General features: G+C 32.7%; 1 pseudogene; it reads right to left on the reverse strand.

Moving 5' to 3' along the window:
* Positions 1 to 13,846: 13,846 nt before the first annotated feature.
* LOC100253092 (probable alpha,alpha-trehalose-phosphate synthase [UDP-forming] 7) lies at positions 13,847 to 15,441 on the reverse strand (annotated as a pseudogene).
* Between the last annotated feature and the right edge of the window lie 716 nt (positions 15,442 to 16,157).

A 16,157-nucleotide genomic window follows, 5' to 3' on the forward strand; every position in this document is an offset into this window, starting at 1 on the left:
AACAGTAACACATGTACGATAACTAGCAAATAGTTTTAATTTAATCTTGTTTTTTATAACCGAAAAATGGAATATTTTTAGAGATCATCTCTTAATTGTTTGTTACAAATTGGTTAAAAATATTTCAAGTTTACAAATAAATTTTAATTTAATATATTAAAAAATAATTTTTAAAAACTATTTTTTAAAATTATTTTCGAAAACAATTACCAAGTAGAGTCCTAGGACTTGTTTGGTAATTTTTGTAGAATAAAAGTTTGTTTAAAAGCTTAAAATGTTTTTAATATTTTAAATATGTTTTAAAAATAATTTGTATATGTAGTGTTTTATTTTTAATTATTGTACATATTTTTATAATTATTTCTTAAAACAATTTTTAAAAAACAAGTAAAAATAATATAAAACAATTAAAAGATGTTTTCTAAAAACACTTTATTTTAAATTTTTATAAACTCAAAATAGAAAGCAGTTTTTAATTATCAAACATGTTTCTTATGTTTTTTTGTTTTAGAGAACAAAAAATTGTTCTAAAAAACAATTATCATACAACCCATTAGCAACTCTAAAAAGTTAACAATTAAATACTAAAATTAATTTACATAAACGAAAGAAGAAAACAAATGAGAATATATTTTTTTTAAAAAATAAAAATAAAAATAATAATATAGAGGAAGTGGAGGGTCTTTAGAAAGTGGGGGAGAGTATGGGTTTTTGAATATTAAGAAGATTTAGGAGTAAGGCATGTGTTTGTTTTATTTTGAATTTCAGACAAAGAGTTGAGGAATGGGGATGGGTTGGTCATGAGAAAATTATTATTTTTTATTTCAAAAATATGATTTTACATTTTATAATAATATTTTTGTACTACAACTCCAAAATGTTGAACTTTTTTAATAAAAAATTCTACATATAGTCCAATTTCTAAATAAATAAAAAAATTAAAATTTTAATACTAATTCTAATAAAAATATTTTCCATTTATTTAATATTTATTTTATTTTAAATTATAATTTTAGCTTAACATTTAAGTTTTAATTCTAAAAAAATATTATTTTCAAATTGGGCAATCATCATGGGAGAATTTATTGCAAGAATAATTACACTGGGATAGAATTTGACTTTCTGTCACACTATTTAAAGTCACCTTAGCAATAAAAGTAGAATATTCACTGTCATCAAATTAAGATTTTTATTTTCTCCCCCAAGAATTGTTATAAAGTTAAAAATCAGACAATAAATTAAGATCATGTTAGCATGAAAAAAAAATGACAAAAAATAGAATAAGAGGAAAAAAAAAGTAAGAATATCAAGTAGATTTTATAAAATATTTTTTATTTTTTATTTTTATTTAACTTCATATAGCAAATATTTTGTTTTTTGTTTTCTTTAAAATTCGTAAATTTATTTTTACTACAAAAAAAAAAAAAAAGAATTTTAAAGGTAATTATTTTTTATTTTTCAAAAATTCATAATCAAATTTATATTTTTGAATTTTTTTGGAAATTTGAGTGGGGAAGGGGAGGATGACCTTACTAGATAATAAGTTGCTTTAAGATTTAAGTTAAAGATATTAACAGCCATTTATATTGATCTTTTACGAGTTAATTTGACAGTATTTTTAAAAGTCATATTTATTTTAAAAAGCATTTTTTTTTAAAAAAAAGGGATATTTGATAAAATTTAAAAGTTATTTTTAAAAATTTTAAAAATCACTTATAAATGATTCTAAAATATTTAAAATTTTTTTTTATTAAAAACATTTCAAAATAGAAATAAGGCATTCCTAATATTTGTCGGTGGTAGAAGTTGAAAGGTGAGCACTTAGTGACTATTGGGAATAGTTATGTTATTTTGGAAAAGATTTGATATGACCTTGATGTTTTGAAAAAATAATTTTAAACAAATCTATCTTTTTTTTTTTTTTTAATCAAAATAGTAATAGGCAAGACCATACTATAAGACATAATCAATGGCCAATATTTAATATGGTGGGGGAGATGTGGTAAGCTTTAGTATATTTATAGTGGATGTGTGGTTGCATAGGTCACTTTCCTGCTACCATGATTCATCTTGAAAATGACTGCACCCTCAAAGGGACCCACCTACCCAAACTTAACCCTACTTTTATTAAGACTTAAATAAATACTCTAGACCTCCCCTAAAAGGCTCCACCCTTTTGCCTTTTTATTTATCACTACCTCCTTTAAAGACTTTGATGTCAAGTTTTCAACTGCTCCCTTGTCTCCACTTTCACTCCAACTGTTCATTCAATAATTGGATCTGGATTCTTAATCACCCACCCATCTTCTCCATAAAGTTTTCCTCATTCATACTTACATTATTCAAACCTTTTTATTTTTCACATGGTTATGTCTCATTTTTCAAGTAAAATACCATTTTTTTATTAGTATATTTTAGTCTTAAATAAAATTATACATCATATTGCAAGAAAAATAATTTTTTTTCTTTATTGTTATGTTAAGATATTATTCCATAACTAAACTTAATCTGTTACGTTTATCTTTTTTTACTTAAATATAAATGAAACTTAATTCTAAATATAACTTAATAGTATTAAATATAAAAAAATTTATTATTATTTTATTTCTATTAAAATATTAAGTATAGTTCTTTTTAGCATTCAATAAAAGATGAAATATTTTTTAAAAAATAAAAAATGAAAACACTACAAAATATATTCTAAAAGTAACATATAAGAAATAATTTATTATTTAATTAAAATTTTAAGGTATTAATACTATTTTTATTTTTAATACTTTTTTTTTAAAAAAAAACATAATTATGAGATAAGTTATTTATACTAAAAAAAAAAAAGAAAGGGAAAGCTCTTATGTGGTGGAGAGCAAGGGGGCCAGCATATAGAGAGATGGGTAGAGTGTTGACCAGCTATAACTATAAGAAGGTAGAAGGTGGAGCAAGTGGGGATGGGGCCTAATGTGGTCCACATCCCCATCCCAATAAATGTTCAATGGGACAAGGAGACTTCAGCCTTTACTACCTTGTCTTTGCCCAAACACCAAATACAAAAATTTCATTAATGCATCCTCTCTTCTTTGGAAGGGAGATTGGCTAATGTTTTTTTTTTAATAAATAAATAAAAAGGAGGGAAAAATGGCTCGAATTTTCAAATCTTGTGATGGGTATTTTAATGGAATTAGGTGCATAGGATAATGTACTTGCAAATGTGCATTTTATTATGTCTTATTTTAGACAATTAATAAATGATAATGTGCTTTGATGACATGTCTTAAAACTCATTGATGATATGGGCATGTTTACTTTGTAGGACAACAAACTTGGCATGAAATAAATGATCATCCTTGTTTGTTTCCTAAGATCTTCATGGCTTCATCTCCTTCTTATGTCGAGATTTGGGTGGTTGATGGAACTAAGGTTGCAACTTGGGTTGGACTAGTGCAATGCGCTTCTAATTCAACATGATCTTTAATTGGTGCTAATCGTTGAATAATAGAAAACTTATGCCAAAAGTGAGACCCTTCCCTGGAATAATGTGTGGGATGATGATAAAAAAGAGAAAACCACTAACATGATCTCAGAAGCATATATGCCCGTGACATTGGGAATAAATTGGCCTATATTGATATCTTTTATAGTGAGGGTAAAATAAATAAAACGGGATGTTAACCTCCTAATTTGGGTGCAATGAGAGGTAGGATGGAACTTATTACACTTAAAAGTACCTCCTAAGCATATCAATTAAATGAATATAAACAAGAAATAGATGAACCTTGACCCCACAATTCCACACTCAAAAGATATAAACATTGAGAACCATTGGTAGAGCAATGCCTCGCTAGAGAAAGAGGTCGATGACCTGAAAGATGAGATGAGAGGTAACATTGAAGGATAAACCATACATGGAAATGCTAAACTAAATACTTGGAATGTAGATATGGATGCTAACATATAACATCTGAGTATATTAGGGTATATTGCCTATCGGATGCAAGCTAAGGTCTCTCAATGACAATTTCAAAAAATTCAAGGGATGGAAGTATCTCTAAATGTGGATAAGACTATTTGGAGCTTGACCTAAACACGTCTTTCAAAAAATCTTTCATAGAAAGTGGCCTTGTATTGTAAGGAATGAAAATAATGAATTGTAACATATGCATTCTTCAAGTTTATAGAGAATAGGAACACATGGAAAAAATCTCTCAAGAATTTTAATTTCTAGAAATCAACAATTCTACAAGTTTACAAAGAATATAACACATAAAAATTGTAAAGATCAATTCCAGAATTGGAGATATTACTCCTTACTTGAGTCCTTCAATTCGTCAAACTTCAATGCTCTCCATTGAAAACATTTAATTTGACTTCAATGCTCTCCATTGAAAACATTTAATTTGATACTATTCAACCATATTTATATTCAACATGGCTTACATCAAGGAAGTCAATTTATATGACTTTGCTTCTTCATACGTAAATTATTTTCAATAGTACATCTCTATGAGGCATATTGAATATAGAATGAAAATTATCTTTCATCTAAAATTGCATATTTACCCTGAGGATATTTCTAATATTACAAGTGATGACTTTCATGCATGACTTAATGATAGGAATTTAAGATTTTACTAAGGTATTCACTTCAAAATATTTTAATAAAACATTCCTTTTAGCTCATCTAAATAGAATCAAACATGTTCTATGATTTTTCTAATCCCTATACTAATTTTGAGAAACAATTTAGTTTAATTTCAATTAAGAAAACAAGAATAAGTAGGTCCCCCTAGATCACAAACTTCTTAACATAAGATCACAATAAGAAATATTCAAAGTAACCTTTAGTAAACAATTTCTTTCTATAGATTAATTAAAATAAGTCAAATAATAAAAAAATAGAACAAGTAAACCATTTAAAGCATTGCAAATTACAATAATTAACTAGAAAAATTTAAGAAAATAGTAATCAAAGAGATATTTAATATCTCAAAATCATAAAACTAAAATTTGGAACCTATAAGATAGTTCCATCCCAAGAATAAGGTCCTAAACTCTAGAATATATATGTAATCCTAATCTAGAGAATATTTACCTAAAACTTCCTAAGGAGATCTTATATACGTTTAGGCTTTGACGTGCTTGTATCATAGGCATAATGGAAGAAATAAAAATGAAAACTTTGCCTCTATAAGGTGTGTTAGAAACCATACTTGGGATTTAAATGTTCACAAACCTAAACCCTCTTGTAGTTAAGATCTCAAAGCCTCATAATCTTCCAACCAATTACTTTTTCTTTGATTTGTGACACTTGTGTAGCGTGACTACATGAGAGAGAGAGAGAGAGAGAGAGAGAGAGAGAGAGAGAGAGAGAGAGAGAGAGAGAGAGAGAGAGAGAGAGAGAGTGAGAGAGAGAAAGAGAAAGAGAAAGAGAAAGCTCATAAAAGTTAATTCCTAGATTGCTTTTCACTTGCAATTTAAATAAAATTGATTCATTTACCTTAGTATTGACAAATTCCATTAGCTAGTCCCTAAAGATGATGCCCAAAGTACTACAAAAGTCGTAGTGATTATTTATTTAGTTTCTTGACTAGAGTCATAGTTTTAAAAGGCTCAAGGCACACCAAGGCGCAAAATAGTCCTAGAGCCTAAGGCGCACCCCTAGAGCCTGAGGCGCACCCTAATTTACATATATATATATATATATATATATTTGTATAATATAATCAAATTTAACAATCATTTATTTGTCCTAAACACATAAATCATCAAATATCATCCAAAACTTCAATTTAATAAACAAAAAACATAAAAAATAAAGAACTCCAAGTATAAAAACAAACCTAAATCCATATTGCTAATAACTTAATACACATCCAAATCCAAAGTTTCCAAACCAAAACATGAAATTTGCCCACAATTCAAAAACATCATTAAAAAACACTTAAATAACAAATTTGTCTACAACAAGCAATCACCACTCCTCTAAATCAACAAAATCATCATCATCATCATTTCCATCATCACATTTGTAGTCTTCCCCATTTTCTTCATCTATTAAATCAACCATTTTTCCATATTCCTTCATCCATTAGTTAATGAGAAGGCAAAGTTTTAGAGCTTGAAACTATCCCCATCATTGGTGGTATTATGCTTAAGCTTGCTCTAGCTCTAGCTCTAGTATCAAACCTAGCCTCCTCAGCTCCAATAGCTCTAGCAACATCACCCCATGTCAAATTATCATCATCAAATACAAAATCATCCTGTGCACCTCCATGAAAATCCTTACCTTCCATTTTTCCTATCAACTACTCATTGCTAGCATCTATATCTTTCAAGAAAATTGGGTCAATGGTGTTATATTCATTGTATCTTCTCTTTAAGGCTCGATTATATTTAATGTATACCAAATCATTCAAGTGTTGATGATTTAACCTATTTATCCTCTTTTTATGAATCTGCAAAAATTTATAAGCTCATAAATATATTTTAAAGTTTTAACTTTTAAGTTACATTTAAGACTCTATTAGACTATTAATTGTAATTATTTTGGTCACTTACATTTTCAAAGATGCTCCAATTCCATTCACAACCCGATGCACTACACGTTAAGTTGAGGACTTTCATTACAAACCTTTGCAAATTTGGAGTTGAAGCTCCATATGCAGCCCACCATTCAACTGTAGTATAGATATTAACAATTTAGTGAAACAATTCACCTATTTTAGCAAAAATACAATCTAATCATTTAAATAAACAAAACTAAATAACTAACCTGGTGCTCTAGTCTTCCTTGTCCTAACAACTAACTAATTCCTGAATAGTCATTGGGCATTTGTGTATAAACTCACTTTGGCCACAACTTTTTCTTGCTTAGTAGGGTCTTTTGTCAGCCTTAAGATGCATTTATACAAATCACTCATAATATCTGCATCATGCTCTATTTTTGGTTTACCATAGAAGAATTCCGGGTTAAAAAAGCACCCTACTGCATGCAAAGGCCGATGAAGCTGAATCTCCCACTTCTTATCAATGATTTTGAAGATTTCTTTGTACTTCTCTTCATTTCCATTAAAACTTCTCACAATTGTGTCCTTAACTCTATTCATGGCCTCATAGATGTATCCCATAGGAGTTTTTTTTTCACCATCAACCAAACAAAGCACACGAACTAGGGGACTCGAAACCTTTAAGGAAAACACAATAGTATTCCAAAATGAAGGCATTAGAACTATGTTGGCTATAGTTTTCCCCTTCTGCTCTTTTGCCCATTTACTATTTGACCAATCTGAACTTGTAAACATCTTCTTCAAGTTGTTTTTTTGTTCATGCAATCATGATAATATGATGAAAGCAGTTGCAAACAGAGTCTTAGCAGACCTAAGCAATTTCCTTTGTCCAATAAACCACCTCATTATGTTGAGTAGCCCTGAGCGATTATAAATATACCCATTTAGTGATATAACCCTCTCCAATGTCCTCTTGATGTTTGGTAGTTTTCCAATATCTTCCAACATCAAGTCAAGGCAATGTGCAACACATGGTGTCCAATACAAATGCAGACGCTTTAATTCTAACAACCTTCTTATATGACATTGTAGATAATAAATTTACATAAGTTCTCAAGATAAATAATTCAAATTTTAAAAGTAAATAAAAATTCAAGAAATTGTATTTATTACTTGGCATCACATAACTTGAGTGATTATCTATTATAACTTGAATAACATTCTCCCCACCAACTTGCTCTACCCATTTGTCAAGTAACTCAAACATTTTTTTTGTTGTCTTAATCATTGAAGAAGTATCAATAGATTACATGAATATGGTTCCCTTTAAACAATTAACCAAAAAGTTCTCTATTTCCTATTGGCCCATCCATCCGACATAATTGAACATCCAATTTTTTTTTTTTCATTCCACCATATGATCTTTCATCAAATCTTTTTGTGAGAGTCAATTCTTTCCTAATGTTAGTAACTCTTACCTCATGAAGAGTTGGTCCCTTCATACCCACACCATATTGGTCAATAGCCTCAATCATTGATTGGAAACTCGGATATGTGACTGCATTAAATGGAATAGCAGCCTCATACATCCACCTTGTGATAAACATACAAGCTTTTTCTCTTGATTCCTTTTTGTAGGCATCATTGATGGCAGTTTGATTTATCTTCTCATTTCTTCGATTTTGAACAACCATTTTTGCATTAGGAGTGAAAAAAATGATCTATAAGACCTTTTTGTCTTGGTTTTTTTGAAAAAAACATCCTACTACCACTTTCTCCTCGGTTACTACCTTCACTAGAAATGTTGGTGACATTCATTCTATTATTAATCTCCTTACCAAAATCTTCATCTTCCAAACCAAACAAATCTTCATTAACATCTTCGCTCCCCATATTCATTTGCTCATTTTGACTTTTCTTGGAACTCATACACTCTTCCATTTCTTTTCTAACATGTTCCGGATATTTTCTACACTTTTTAGCATTTCTATATCCACCAACAAGATGTTGTTTGTGTCTATATGCCTCATTTGGTTACTTTATCACAAAAAATGCATATGATGGTGTTCAAATTTTTTTTATTAACCAAACGAGTATACTTCCATCCGGAATCTCTTCTTCCACTTGCACTAGAGTCCACTTGAGTTTCACTCTCATTATCCATCTTGCAAACAAATTATCTATAATTCAATAAAATAATAATAATTAATTTAAGAAAAAAAATTGAAAAAAAATTATATACATCACATTAACAAAAAAATATGCACATGAGAGTGCTTTTTGTTTGTTTATTTTTATTTAGTAAAATTTTCATGTCAAAATACAATATTTATTTATTTATTTATTTTTTAAATGCCAATGAGAGTTATGAGACAAGAATGAAAAAAAAAATGCAGAAAAGTGAAAAAAAAAATATCAAGGTCCCGAAAAGGTATGTCTATTTTTTTTCTATTTTTTTCTTATTTTTCCTCATCTTTTTCGTCTTCTTCACTCCTCCACTGCACGTCTGAGGTTAGGGCAAAATTAGGGAGGATTGTCGGGTTGAAAACAACCAGAAAATGGGATTGGGAAGGGAAAACAAGGCCAAAACGACGTTGTTTTGACCTGTTCTTTTTGTAAATAAAAATGTCGAAAACGACGTCGTTTTGGCCTATACTTTTTAAAATAAAAAGGTCCAAAATGACGTCATTTTGACCATTTTTAAAGAGACCTAAAACCACATCATTTTGGTAAAATAAAATAAAATTAGGGTTTCTCTCTGCCCTCTGCAACCTGACGTCGGAAAAGAAGAGAAGAAGAATAAGAAGAAGAAGAAAAAAAAAAAAAAAAGGTAGGGGATCGAGGCACACTTGTGGACCGTATCGCGCCTTGCGCACTTAAACAACGCCTTCGTGACGGGGCATCGCATGCCTTCAGGCGAGGCATCGGAGGGTGGCATCGCGCCGCCTGAAGACAACTATGACCAAAGTTACCACGTAAAAAGACTTAGTATTTTGGATAATAGAGAATAACGGTCACTACTAAAATAGTTAGAGCCAAAAAATGTTTGGAGTTAGTACATATTGATATGTGTGGACCTTTTCATGTCCAAGCATGTGGAGGGTATGAGTGTTTCATCACCTTTACTAATGATTACACTATATATGATTATATTTAATTTATTCATAGGAAATCTAAATAATATCTACTTCATTAGATTATGAACACTAGTTCATAAGGAGTCTAGATATAGTAGATCATAGGTCATGGATTGGATGAATTAATTAAATTGGATTTTAAGGAAGCTAATATTTTCTTATGAGCTCAATAGTCTCTACTCAAGTTCATTGTTGGCATAAAGTTTTCAAGGAAATTGAAGATTAATCATATGTGTATAAGGGTCTAGATTGCAAAAGAACTTATAATTATTTATTTAAAGGCTTTATGAAGAATTTATCATTTATGTGCATAAGAGTGTTTTGGTAAAAATGCAATGTTATATAGGATTTTATGATTAATTATTTCTATTTATCTAGATTGGCCTAATTACTCAATTGAAATTTATTAGAGCTAATTAATTAATTCGAACATAGTGAGCTAAATTAAGTGATCGAAGCCAAAGTTAAACTAAAATCACTTAAACCCATAAGAGAATCTATGTAAACCCTATGAGTTTTAGGAATAGACTCTAATCTTTTATATAGTTAGTATTTCAAAAACTATATCTCCCTTCAAGAGTTTGGAGGTCTCGTACACCCAAAATCTTCCGCTCGTTGACTCCTACCATGATCTTGACACTCCAAAGTATGAGCTTTGGAAATAAGAACGACTTGGCTTTCTTTTAGTTCTCTAGAGGTAGAAGACGACTATCAAAAGCCTTGGAAACTCTAACTCCTAAGAAAGTATTTATAGGGTTCCCATATTGAGCTTAAATAACTTGAGCCTACCAAGGCTTAGGTCACTTAATTTAGCCCAAAATAGGTTCTAATTGATTAATTAACCACATATGACCATTTAATTAATCAATTAGCCAAATCCAGAGACCTTATTTATTATCCCTTATGCAACCTTATGTAATTACTAAAATGCCTTTATGTACAAGAGTGAACCTAAAGGCAATTCAACCCTCACAAACCGTACCATAATGATATATGAGATCAAAGCGGGCACCGTTGGGACCCATAAGAGTATTGGCTCATTCAAAATCCAATTTTGAAGTTGATTCAAGATTCCACTAAAGAGAATCAACTACATTCCAATGCTATATGTAAATAACAACAAGACAAAGCTTAAGTCCATGAGCTATTATCCACAACATGCAACCTCTTATGTGTAGACCCTTCATTTTTTCCTAGAAGCACATATTCTTATATATATTTTCCTTTACTTCTCATTGCCTTATAATTGTCCCATGGTGGTTCATTGCCACTCATTTATTTTACTACTTTTTAGTCATTTTTAGAGATTCATTGTCGAGGGATTTTTATGGATCCCAAATGTAACCTTAATTGTGGACCCGCATTTTTCACGTGCGCCCCCACTCAATCGGCGAGACTCGCTTTTTATTTGTGAAAAATTAATTTTTGGAAAAAAGTTGGAGCCGCCACTTATTTTATTTTTATTTTAAAGGGAAAATAAAACAAGAAAGAAAAACCCTAAAATGTGACTCCATAATTTTTGGAAAAAGCATATCTTTGAAAAACCCGAGTCTAAGTCCGGGGATCAGGTTACCTATTGGGAAGGTACCTTTAAAAGGTAGCACCCCTCTAAGCCCTATAAAGGTCTCTACTAACTAAGTTAAGGGGAATGTGGCAATTAATCGATTAATTATGGATACCTAAGCAGGCTAGGTGGTTCCAAAAAATAGCATGCCAAACAAGATCAAATCATAATAAAGGAAGGTTAGGATGCGTACCCGGACTGCCTCTCAAGCGCTATCACAAAACATCAGAGTTAATATAGAGGTACATCATACAACATTTGTTTTATTCAAGCAAATCAGGCATATATCAAGACATCCAAGAATCACGTCAAATATGGATAGGGTCATCAATGACATACAAGTCTATAGAGTTCTAAAAAAAATAGATGAGAAGAGAGCGTACCTGGATAGCAAGCTAGTACTCCTCTATGGGAATCAAAAGCATCTCAACAATAAATACGAAACGAATTCATGTATATCATCAAGAAGAACAAAAAATCAACATATCAAGCAAACAATATTGAAGAAGGTATCATGAATGTCGGGCCCCCACCAAAGCCCTAATTAATTTCGCATGAGTTGATTCCATGAATTCCATGACTTGGAATTATGGAGTTTGTTCATGCTTAAGAAAATCGAGAAAAATCAAGAAAATCGATTGAAAATCAAATAAAATAGTGAAAATGCATGCCGGAAGGAAAATGGCAGCAAGAGTGTGTTAGAATATGGATTTTATACCTAGAAAGGACCTAAGATGAATTTTTCAAAGCCGGGAATGTTTAGTTGAACAATGGTTCAAAAATTCAATTTAAAACAGTAAATTCCCAAGCAAAGAAGCAAGAAAAGGGGAAAGTGTGTGTAGCAAGGTAGCCATAATGGACTGGAGCCTAGGAATGAGATTTGAGACTATCTTGCTGGTGTTGAATCCCCAAATACATTCTGCCATCTCTCTCTCTTGGCACTTTCTAGGGCTTCTTGGCGCAACCAACTTTCCCTATCCATGTTTTCCTTGGATCCATGAGCTCAAATTGAAGCAGTTATTGAATGGAGATTCTGGTGGGCATTTGATGTCAAAGATATTGCTGGAAGAGAGCTTGAGGGCTTCATTTAATCATGGGCAACAGTGGGAACTGACAGGAAATGACAATTCCAGCTCTTGCTTAATTTGGGGCGGCTGCAAGTATTAGTACTCAAGTGCCTGCTACAATTTTCTCCTTGATCATCAAAAGCAATGCTGAGCTTAGTACGACTTTCAGGATCTAAGCTTGCAATTCCTTAAAGAACCTCGGTCCCCTTTCTCTTCTCCAAATAACATAGAGAGCACCATGTACTGTTTTGTGGGATTTCTGTAGAGCTTTCTTGTCTTCATCATCATTTGAAACTGCTGTTCGAATCATGATCTTACACCTAATTGCTGAATATGTAAAAGAAAGTAGCAATACTCTTTGAAACTGCAACCAACATGAAAACTGAGGGGGGAGAAAGGGTTTATGGGGATGAGCCTTTAAGTGAAACCTCTGAATTTGAAACTTGTATCTGCTCCTTTATTCTTTTCTCTGTTTCAGAATTTTGTTTATCATTCTCCTTAGTGAGGTGTTCTTTTTGTGCCATAACTCCTTCAACATCAGGTTCATTTTGAGTGATGTTCTTGTCAATCTGGTCAAATGTTGCAGGTCCTAATGCCTAGGCAGTTCCTTTCTCAAACTCAGAAAAATATCCATATTCATCTGCATTCTCATCGTCCACATTATCCAGAGACTCTGTGTTATCTTCCTGCAGATCAGAAGACAACTCCGGCTCCTTCTCTCCACTCTTCAATCGCATCCTCAACATTATGGTAAAGGTTGGCTTGGGTTTTCCGGATGAATGAAGAATCTTGCTGAGGCAATTGAGTTTTGGATTGATCATTGATGAGTTTCCCGTCCATAGATGAGTCAGCCACCAATATCTCCATCTCAGAAGTATCATTGGGAGGTAAGCCATTTACAGGTGTAAGGTTATTGTGAATATTACTGCTATTAGAGTTCTGGTGCCGTTGTTTCTTAAATCTGCAGCCTGCATGTCATCCTTTAGTTGTGTCACAAATTCTGTATTGAGCACATGATCACTAGTGAAGTCAAAATTTCCAGATCTCAAGACATCTTCCCCTAGTGCCTCTAAATCCATGTCAGCTTTCTCTTCATTACTCTTCCCAGATCACCCCTCTCAGAATTTCCATCCACTTGTCCAGATTCTGCCTCTTCTAGATTTTCATTCCTGGGAGAAGTTTTACCACGGTTTGAATTGGTGCTCATACTCTGAAGTTGGAATTATAGGTTGAGCATCTCTGATTTCATCTTTTCTACCTACAGATTATGATGGCATTTCTGCTCTCCAGATTCAAGGATAAACAGCGACTGTACAGTCTTCCAAGCAGCTCTTTTCTCCTTCATTAATGCCAGGCAACCAATGAGTGTACCTCACAAAGCTCTCCAATCTGCCAGTCCATCTCTTGCATGGATTAAATTATCTGTAGTGGGCAAATACATCCCCATCTCTTTGACAAGTGCCTCTAAAATCAAAGAAGAAGTTTGACCGGTCAATCATAAATAATTTTAGTGCACTTCTTCTTAGGAAATATCTTCTGCTAAATATTTGGTGAAGGGAAGACATCAGCCAGCTTCTATCATTTTCTTTGATCTCTAATTTCTGAACTGCAATCCAACCCATCCCTGACAGTCGTGACAACAACATACTCAGCAATACTGTAATAGGCAATTCTCTCATTGATTGAAACTGGTCTGTCAACAAAACTATTGGTTCATACCCGGGCTCCCCAAATTCTTCATTGATTCTTCTGCAGCTTTCCCTTATTTCAGCTTGTATTTCCTCTAAATCTGCTCCTTTACCTTTTGCAGGGTTTGCAATCTGAACCAACACGGCCTTTCCTTGCCACTTTGAGTGTTGCTGAAGCAACTGTTCCATTGCCAATAGCTTCAAATTAATACCTTTAAAAATGTCCATATCATCAACACCAAGCAACACCGTTTTCCCTTCAAACTGCTGCTTGAGCTCTCCTACCTTCTTCTCCTTATCTGCAAGCTTCATCACTGAAGCAATCCGGCCCATATGAATCCCAACAGGCATAATCTTGATCCCCACAGTCCTTCCATAATATTCCAACCCTATATAGCCCCTCTTTGACTGATACTCCAAACCCAACATCCGACTGCAACAAGAAAGGAAATGCCGAGCATAATCAAATGTGTGGAAACCAATAAGGTCTGAGTTAAGCAAAGCCTTAAGAATTTCTTCTCTGACAAGAAGAGTCCTGTAGATCTCTGAAGATGGAAATGGACTATGAAGAAAAAAAACCCCATTCTTAACTAGTTAAAGTGCCTCCTCAAGAAAGTTGGCAATACCATCAAATGGTAATCATGAATCCAAACATAATCATCATCTGGGTTTATCACCTCAATAACCTTTTGTGAGAATAACTTATTTGCCGACACATATGCTTCCCACATAGACCGATCAAACCGACCTCCATGATCAGCTGAAAATGGCAACATGTAATGGAAAAGCGGCCATAACAACTTCTTGCAGAATCCATGATAGAATTTCTCTAAAACATCATGAGGCAGAAAAGTAGGGACACATTTGAATGTCTCCAACAGAATCTGGGATACTTCCTCTTGTTCCTCCAAGTCAACATCAACCCTCAATGACCCAACATACAGAACTTCCATGTCTTCTGGCAAACCCTCCTTAAGTTGCAGAAGCAATGAGTCTTCATTCCAACTAAAAACCCAGCCTCTATCATCTGCTCTTCGGTTAGCTTTCACAGGCAACTGGTTTGCCACTATAATCAACCGATCTTGAGCAACTGAAGAGGGGTTATCAGACGACACACTATTAGCCTGATCATCATCAAGTTCATACACATTGCCCGGAACCGTCATTACCCTCGGAAGCCGCTTCCGTTCTCGACCTATTGCCGGAAAATTCCCAGTAGCTAAATCTAAAAGATTGGTATACGATCTTGACATCATTTTTACACCAGCCTCAAAAGCCCAAGATTCTTTTTCTTTTTAAATGGACAATTTCACCCAATCTGCAGAACCACAAAACAATCAAAACCCTAACCCTCTGTTTCTGAATCAATGAACAATTGAATCTTCTCTTGTTAAAGCTTTGATCTTTAGAGTCAAATGCATGTCAATTCTTGGGCTTAGAACTTTTCTGAAGAAGCAAAGATTGCTTCTCTTTTCTGATTCCACTCCGTTCTCAGTGCATGCTGAAAGTCCCCTCTTCTCTGTGCCTCTCCTCCAAACCCAATGGATTTTAAATTTTGGGCAGTCTTGGCTGCAATCGCTGGGCTTCCGGCTTTCCTCTCACCTCTAAAGACAACTCCCCAGATAAAAATCCTCTTTTGCCCGGTCACTCCTTCTTCCTCCTTCCTTCCGAAATCCTCCCATGCCTTTTTTTCTCCCCACTTTTTTTTTTATATGGCAACCCACTCTTCTAGAATATTTTACTTCCTTTTTTTGTTATACGGGTGGATATGGGAAGTCTACATATGTGCATCTTACTTGGAGATTTTCCAAGGATGCAGCCCCTCTCTCATTTGGTAAGTAATCAGATTCTCTTTAATCTTCTTTCCATATGCTCCCGGATGTGCCTCAGCCGTGATGTGCCCACTTTCTATATGCAGTCGTATACGTCAAAGATCTTCTCCAATGTGTGCATTCAAATCTCATGCCAAAATAAAATAAGAATTAAAAGCAGTAGAGGTCATGAAATTGAGAATTAAAACTAATAAAAAATATATGCAATCAAAAACAATATATCTATCATAGCTACACACAGACAAATTAAGACATCAGTTTACGCAATTAATGACATCAATCTCATGCAATATTCTAGAAAATAAATAAATAAAACAAATAACTAACTAAATGTTAATAAAATAAGTAGATAAATAAATGAATAGGAAA

Source organism: Vitis vinifera, chromosome 6 (assembly GCF_030704535.1).
Source record: "Vitis vinifera cultivar Pinot Noir 40024 chromosome 6, ASM3070453v1".
Lineage (NCBI taxonomy): Eukaryota > Viridiplantae > Streptophyta > Magnoliopsida > Vitales > Vitaceae > Vitis > Vitis vinifera.